Raw genomic sequence first — 8,733 nt, 5'->3', positions numbered from 1 at the left:
AAAGAATTCCCCAACGTTTCCTTAAGAAGTTCTTCAAGAAATCTCGACAGAAATTTATCCAAAGAATTCCCAAGTAGTTAGTGGAAATCCCTGATAGAATTCCGCAAAAAGGATGCATTTGAGAAATTCAACAAAGTAGCTGCTGTTGAGAAACTTCCAATGAAATGAATCTTTAGTGAATTTTCCTATGATTTTCAGAAAAACTTTGCAAAACAATGCCTGGAGGAAATTTTCGAAAGAATTCTTAGTGGAATTCCCATGAGAATATCTGAACTCTTCCTTAACGAATCGCTTTAGAATATCATCAGAAATACCAGAAATTGGCCAAAAGATCTCTGAGGAAATTCACAATAAATTACTTAATGATAATTCCCTGAATGAGTTCCTGTAGAAATTACTGGATTGCTTTGATTCCAACCCAATGATGACTGTGAAAAAAATCCGTTGTGAAAAAATCTTGTGTGTGTGTGTGTGTGTGTGTGTGTGTGTGTGTGTGTGTGTGTGTGTGTGTGTGTGTGTGTGTGTGTGTGTGTGTGTGTGTGTGTGTGTATCATCTTTAGCCCGAGAGTTGAAAGGTTGAAAGGTTGAAAGCTCTGATGGGATCCAGTGATCCGTTTCAAAATGTTACTCACGTCCATTCCGAGGTCACTTTCTATTTATTTATTTATTTATTTATTTCGTCAAACATACCGTAGACTACAATTTCACTTAACTATATCACTTAAGAACTATAGGGGAGACTGGGGAGACTTGATCGCTTTTTCTTAATTTACCTGAAACTTTAAGAAAAACACAAAACTAGATCCGATTTCCGTACAAAATGGCAGTTAAACATCTATTGCAAGTTAGTACACAACAGAAGGCCTTTAAACTATTGTTAAAGTTTTCAAAACTGTGTTTTTATGAAGGCATGTCTTATGATGTATTTTTCAAAAATGGGTGACACTTGATCCCCCTTTGAGCACAAGGTTTATTTTAAGGAAAAATAATTCCAGAGTCTTCCTATTCATTTTATTTTCGAGTTTTCTTGTATTTTTGATGAATATGGAGTGTTTGAAATTGTAAGATTTCCTTAAATTTTTAAGGATATGCCGTATTTTCAAAATGGGGAGACTTGATCCCCCTTTTCTTGGTTTGCACTAAAGTTATAATTATCTGACACATTTTATCGTTGAATAGACTAGAATTCCAAGTAAATAGAGGCTTCCGAATAAAATTTTATTTTTCACATGTATAATGTGTAAGTAATCCTCGAGGGATCAAGTCTCCCCATGTCACTGTTGTGTATACTAAGCTGAATTAATTAAAATATGTTAACAACAGCCTTATTTGGATAAATAAGTTTGAAAGTATTTTATTCAAACTATGTGCTGTGAAATTTTTACACGATTTGGTTCAATTTTCACAAAGTTATTGAGATTTTTCGGAATCGCCTAAAAGATTTCTGAAAGACTGAAAACAAACCATTATCCGTTGAAAAATAATGCAATGTACAATCCAAATCACTTATAGCCAAAACATAGTCGTTTGTCCAGGAGTAGTTTTGGAAAAAATATGCTAGAAGAAAAATGTTTTTGATTCCAAGCGAATATGGGGGGGGGGGGGACAAGTCTCCCCAGGGATCAAGTCTCCTCAGTCTCCCCTACTCTATTATGTCTCAAAGACTTAAAATATTCTCTTAAATTTGTTCTAGACATGGTTAAACTAATAGATGCACAGTGGTGATTATAAAGGTTCATCATTCGATTCAAAGGACCAAATTTTGCATAATCTGTTCTATGTTTGTTTAGAGCAAATATATTACGACGTCTCAATAGTCTAGCAGGAGCATAGAAATATAGCCGAGGCGGTAAACGCACGGGTATTCAGCATGACCATGCTGAGGGTGACGGGTTCGATTCCCGGTCGGTCCAGGATCTTTTCGTAAAGGAAATTTCCTTGACTTCCTTGGGCATAGAGTACTTCGTGCCTGCCACACGATATACACATGCAAAATGGTCATTGGCAGAGGAAGCTCTCAGTTAATAACTGTGGAAGTGCTCATAGAACACTAAGCTGAGAAGCAGGCTTTGTCCCAGTGAGGACGTTACGCCAAGAAGAGGAGGAGGAGCATAGAAATTTATACATGATAGTAAGTTGGCGGAGTCGATGCGTTGAGATATTAAATCATTTATAAATGAAACCATGGCTAATTCGTGACGCTCTTTCAACGTTTGAATATCTATAAGCAAGCAGCTAGCCTCATATGAAGGCAGTGGAAATGTTGACCAACCTAACTTGCGTAAGGCACCCTACACACTACTCAAACCGTTTGACCAACATTGCCACCGCCCCCTGGTTGGTCGAACCAGCGAATGTTTCTGCAACCGTATGACGAACTGCCAAATTGTGTTGCACCAACATGTCACTTTGGTTGCACCAACATCATCCCCCATTTGAAATCGCACTGTGTTTGTGCAACAACACTACACACGGTACGATTGGTTCGTCAAACCTTGGCTCCGTCCACCGTTGGTTTGATTAAAATCAAACTGGTTTGATTTTTGCCGACCAAACCGTCAACCGTCAAATCGGTTTGACGAACTGCCAAATCGGTTCGTCAAGCAGCATCACACACGGTCAAACACAGCACCAACTTAACCACCAACCTGGGGGCGGAGTCAATGTTGGTCAAACCGTTTGAGTAGTGTGTAGGGTGCCTAAGGCATATAGGAGGAACTGCTTTTGTATTGATTCGATTCGACCCACATGTGTTACCATGTAGGGAGACCATACTATGCTACAGTATTCTAGAACTGATCTTACATAAGCGACGTACAATGTTTTAATCGTGTATGGGTCCTGAAAGTTGTAGCTAAAACGCTTAATGAAGCTTAACATATTAGTTGCTTTATGAGTGATAGCGTTATAATGATCGGTGAAAGTTAATTTGGAATCTTCTTAGATCTTTAACACCTAAATCTCTAATTCTATTGCACTTTTCAACTTCTTGGTTTCCTAAAGATACAATTAATGGTGGTGTACTATGTTTTCTGCTGTACGAAATTGAATTACATTTTTTCACGTTTAATTGCAGCAGGCTTTTACTACACCATTGGTCAAATATGCGTATTTCACTCAAAAAACATTCTCTGTCTTCTTCATTTTTTATTTCTTTGAAGAGTTTCATATCATCAGCGTATATAAGGATTTTGAGATGTTTTAGAATATACGTGATATCATTTACCTACAAACAATGTGAAAAGCAAAGGTCCTAAATGTGAGCCTTGTGGAACTCCTGATGATACGTTGATAGGTTCTGACTTCTTCCCTCAAATCTTACTATCTGTAATCGGTCAGTTAAGTACGATTCGATCCATTTAAGTAGTCTTGACTCGATTCCCATTTTATCAAGCTTGAAAATCAACATTGGAATGTCAAGTCTGTCGAACGCCTTACTGAAATCGGTGTAAAGTGATTCAACATAGTTACCGCTGTCCATTTCACTTACAACAAGCCCCGCATGTGTGCATTGCCGTTATCAAATGGATAACGATAATGCAACCACACTTCCTGCTTCAAGGTAACCTTCGAAACTGGCGCGTATTTAGTTCAATTTGATGTAGTAACGATAACACAAGTTTACAAAATAAAACGAAAGTCGTGAACTTCTGTCAACGACCAAAGTTTTTGAAGCACAATTTAGTGCTGATTTCGAAAGGAGTGCGAATGAGCTTGGATCGCAGCAGGTCGTGCGCGCGGGTCGCTGCATCGTTGCCTTGTGTCACGTTTTTTCGCTTCTTCGTGAAATTGAATTCAATTCGGCCGAAGAAAAGTTCAAATGGCCGGTGAGGTTTTGCATTGCTGAAAACATTTTGAAAAACATTTGGTGAAGTGATTTTAGTGAAAAATGTACCACTGCTTTTGAGTTTGTGAAGTTCAGTTAAACCAGTTTTGTGCATTGGGGTTCATTGGGGTTTTGGTCGAATTATGTGATGCTATGCCATCCGGTGAATTTGATTCGACAATTCCGCTACTATGGCCGGGTCTACGCCACCCGATCTGTTCCGCGTGTGAAAAAGTCATTTTTATGTGCGTATTACTGTAAAGCCAGCTCGATTGTTCTCTTCACGTCGTTTCTTGTGTAGTGAAATCAATACCGTTTGTATATTCCGGATGTGCCTATGAGTCCCGATGCCGCTGATTAAGCCTTTGAATTGCTGGATCCATCGTTGCTGAAAAATTGAGAGTACTGGCAGACTATGCGAAATTCGGTGAGACCTTTCCTTGCACCACATTATTCATATATATGAAATTTACTACACTAAATACGTGCCAGAAACAAAAATGCAATTTTTTGATTCAGGAAGTGTTAATGAATTGCAGATATCCATTTGATACCTGGATCCATTAATGCGGGGCTTACTGTTGCAGAAGACGACCTCAGGATGCACGTGCGAGTCAAGGCATACCTCGAAATGGGTCGTTAGATGTGCAGTAGAGCTATCACCTTCCATCTCCAGGACTAAAAATATTTGCGTCTATATATATCAGCATATATCAACAATAGACGCAGACATTTTTCTTCCATAAAAGCACTGCCGGTCAGTGGGCGATGGATTGTATACACACACACACACACACAATTTAGTGCTGATTTCGAAACCGACCTTCAAAAAATTTTAAGTAGAACAGTTTTTGAGTTTTAGCTCAATATCGAGTTTTGCAACTTTTCAAAATATGTAATTTACTAAAATTCAAATATATTGCGTTTTGTTTAACAAATTTTAAATCTTTTTCCATAAATTAAAAGCTGAATACAATACCATTCGAACATCTGAATACAGGTTTTGCATCAGATTGATGAAATTCAAGATATTGGCGAGTTTTAGAGATGATCTTCTTAAATTTTGGAAAAATTTCCAAAATTTTTCGAGGAAATGTATTTTTTTCAATAAGAAAAAACCAACTTAAAAATTCTTTCTCAACGTTTATTTGACATATCATATATAGGCGAGTTACAGTAAAAATTTCAGCTCAATCGGACCATTGATTACGAAGAATGAGATATTTGAAGTGAGCGACTTTGCTTAAAAATAGAACAAAAATCGATTTCAAATCATCAACCTTGTATGGAAAGTCGAAAAAATTTCCGCTCTACTGTAATTTTTTTCCTTCGCGTTTTCGAACTCAGGGCATGATTCTACACCAAAAACAATCATCAGCTTACCGAGTTCAAAAATGCTGTAAACTAGTGTAATCAGAACATTCTCACCGGAATCCATCCAAGGTAGCGCTGCCATCACCACGGTAACGTCGTAACAGTGCAGATCGGCTGCTCCTCGGCATGCTCTCGTCTCACCACCATCGCGCACACATTTAGTCATCATTAGAACACACGTCACTTGACCTCTCACATAATTATGAATATGAGGCCACACCGTTTGATTCTGGAACCACTCGCGAATCATTGATAGCGTGGTGTACCGACCGATTCGCGAATCTGACGGCGTGACATATCGGCGAAAAACGCGAAAAACTACGAAAAAACAGGAACCAAACAAAATTAAATCGCAACTATTTTATAACAGAAAAACTACTTAATGATAACACGCGGGAGTGACGGTTTATTTCGACACTTTCTATACGAGCTTCGGCACCGCTTGCCTGCTGGCAGCGGCATTCGATCACGTACAAGACACTAAAACTCTTCTGGATGGTGTAGCGCTGCCAGCTGCTCCAGTAACACGGATCCACGTTTGAACACAAATCTTCTCGAAAATGATATTTCACACTTTCTCACCCGCGGAAGAGCCATCCGGATGGCGTAGCACCGGCTAAACCGTCAGCAGAATCGCGAAGAAAAAAAAATCAAATGTGAACGAAATGCGACGAGCAGATCAAAACACCCCTGCTCGCGGCAACGCCTACTGCCAGTGTCAAATCCGATGTGAAAAAAATCTTGGAGCAAATCCCGAAATAAGTTCCAGAAGGAATTCTTCAACGACTCATTGAAGCATTTTTTTTCTTTGAAATACCTTGAGAAGTTTGCTATGGTATCCCTAGGCAAAATTCCCACGCAACTTCCCGAGCAGAAGGGAATACCATGCGAAGAGCAACCTGTACTATAAGGCCAAAAATAAATACGAAATGTTAGAAGAACATCACAATAACAATTGGAAGTTGAACAGAGTATGCTATTGATGTGGTATTTGTTGATTTACTTTGAAAATAACTGAATAACAAGTTTTGTTATTACATCAATAAAAGGTATCGAATAAATGTACAATTAAAAAGAAAAAAATGTTATTACTTTATTTTTTATCAAGTTCATTTATTTGAGGCTCAATCGCGTATAACGCTTTACGGAGCCGAAGATCTCTTTCTACACTTCATAATATACTATGTACAAGATAATAACTTTTCAATCATGTTTGTTAGTGATGGGTGGAGGCCAGGGTACTCGTGGCAGCCTCGAGGTTAGAAGGTCACATTTTGCAGAATGGACAGGGTGAGGACTGGACCGTTATTATTTTATTATTCTATATCCAACAACTACAGAACCCCAAAGTGTAGGTATGCAATCTTTATTAAAATAACAAGACTTGTAATTTCCGAGGTGATATTTATACAAATTTAACGAAGGTATAATGGTATTAAGGATTAAAACCTTGATATTCAGTTGATATACTTTTCTGATCGGGTTCGAATCAAAATTTTTAACGATGCCCTTAAAATACTACAAGGATTCCAAGTAACATTAAGAACCGCAAACCCAGCAGCCCCCCCCCACCGGTGTTTCCCAGACTGAATTGTCCATGAAACCGTAATGGGAAGTTGTTAAGAAATTTTCAAATTGTAGTCGATGTTGGAAATTTCTGCCTGTCACGAAATTTCTTGAGCGATTCTTTCTGAACACGAAACTTGGCTTGAGAAATCGTAAAACAAGTTGAGAAATGAATACGAAACATTAGTAATGTATACTATACTAATTTGAGAATTTTTTTTACTTACTGCCATGTGTTATATTTTTCTCTAAAAGCAAATTTCTTAGCTTTTTATTTATGAAGATAAATTGAGAATTTGTTGCTCTACTGTAGAGTCATGACTTTCAGATTTTTTTTTGTGTATTTTTGCTGAGGCTGCCCCTTATTACTATTATTCCTAGTTCCGCACATGTATTGTTTTTTTTTCGTTAAAGTTTATATAATCTTAAGGCTCCAATCGTGGAAGAATTGCCACTTATAAGTTTTTCCTAGCTCCGTACATGATTTACAATTTTTCTTGGAAGTACCTTACCTGATTGAAGATTCTTTCACGGTTAAGGTAGGTATCCTGTTCCCAAGAAGAGCGCTCAAGTAAAATTTCTCGTTTTTCCGTAAGTAATTTTGACGTTTGTTTAACTGACAGCATTTTAATGAAACGATGCTGTAAGAGAGATGTGAAGAATAGAGCACAGCTTACGGATCTTCTAGCAGTTCCTTCAGGGGTTTCTCCAGAGGTGTTTTCTAAGATTCTACCAGGAGTTTTTTCGAACTATCCTCCAATAATTTCAGCTCCTACCGGGATCATTCCAAGAGTTTCTTCTAAGATTTCTACTGGAATTCATTCTTAGATTTGTCCTGGAGTTCCTCCAATGATTCCTCCTGGAGTTCCCCAAGCAACCAAAAGTTCGGATTCCACTGGAAGAACGAACTCAGGAGTTCAAGTTTGGTTCAATTCCGATTTCGTTGAACTTGATTCTCCAAAAAGTTACTCATGTATTGTTTATGAACTTGGAAGTACACATACAAACTATTGACTTCTCTTCAAAACGACATTGAAGTCGAAAAAAGGTTCAGAAAAAACTTACTTTGAACTTTAGGGCAGAGTTCAATCAAATTTTAACCGAACTCATGTTGAACTTTTGCGTGCCTCTAAAGCTCAAATATAGTTCAAATGGACATATAACAACAACTTGAAATGTTTCGTTCCGAACTTGTCTTGTACTTGTGTTGAACTTACTACTCAAAGTTCGGATAAATATTAACGGTGAACTTCACATGAACTTCGGAGACAGCGGAGCTCGGGAGAAGTTCACATTCAAATGACGAATAGCTGATTAAGCCCAAACATGCTGTTTTATCCGAACTTTTGGTTGCTTGGGTCTATCTAAGATATAACTAGATATATAAGATATAAGATCATCTCCAACCAGCCGCGGGCTGAAAATCTCCTTAATAAAGCTATTAATAATAATAAGATATAACTGTTTGGGATTCCTCTAGGTTTTCTCTGGGCGTTTCTTATGTGAATCCTCATGAAACTCCTTTTAGGATTTTTCCAGGAATTGTTTATTTGATTTATCTGGGGAATCCTTCTTCCAGCAACTTCTTCCGGCATTCCTCCAGGAACCCCTTCTAGGTAACTTTAAGGGTTCTTCTCATAATTTCTTCTGGTATTTCTCCATGATTTTCTCCTAAGATTACACCAGGACAGGCATCAGGGACCTCTCCGGGAATTTCACTCGGAGTATCTTCCGGGAATTTTTCAAAAGTCCGGAATTTCTTCAGGACTCTAGGCTCCTGGAAAATAAGTCAAGGTTCTTCCAGGAATTTCTTCTTAGATTGGTCCAATAACTCATTCAGGATACCCTGCCGGGGTTCTTCCAAGAACTTCTTCTGGGATTCCTGCAGGATTTCCTGCTGGAATTCTTACAGATTACATATTCTGGAATTCATCCTGGAAGTTTATTAAATTTTGCTAATGAAAATA

Source organism: Aedes albopictus, chromosome 3 (assembly GCF_035046485.1).
Source record: "Aedes albopictus strain Foshan chromosome 3, AalbF5, whole genome shotgun sequence".
NCBI classification, from domain to species: Eukaryota; Metazoa; Arthropoda; class Insecta; order Diptera; family Culicidae; genus Aedes; species Aedes albopictus.
Note: the sequence above shows the minus strand (reverse complement) of the source record.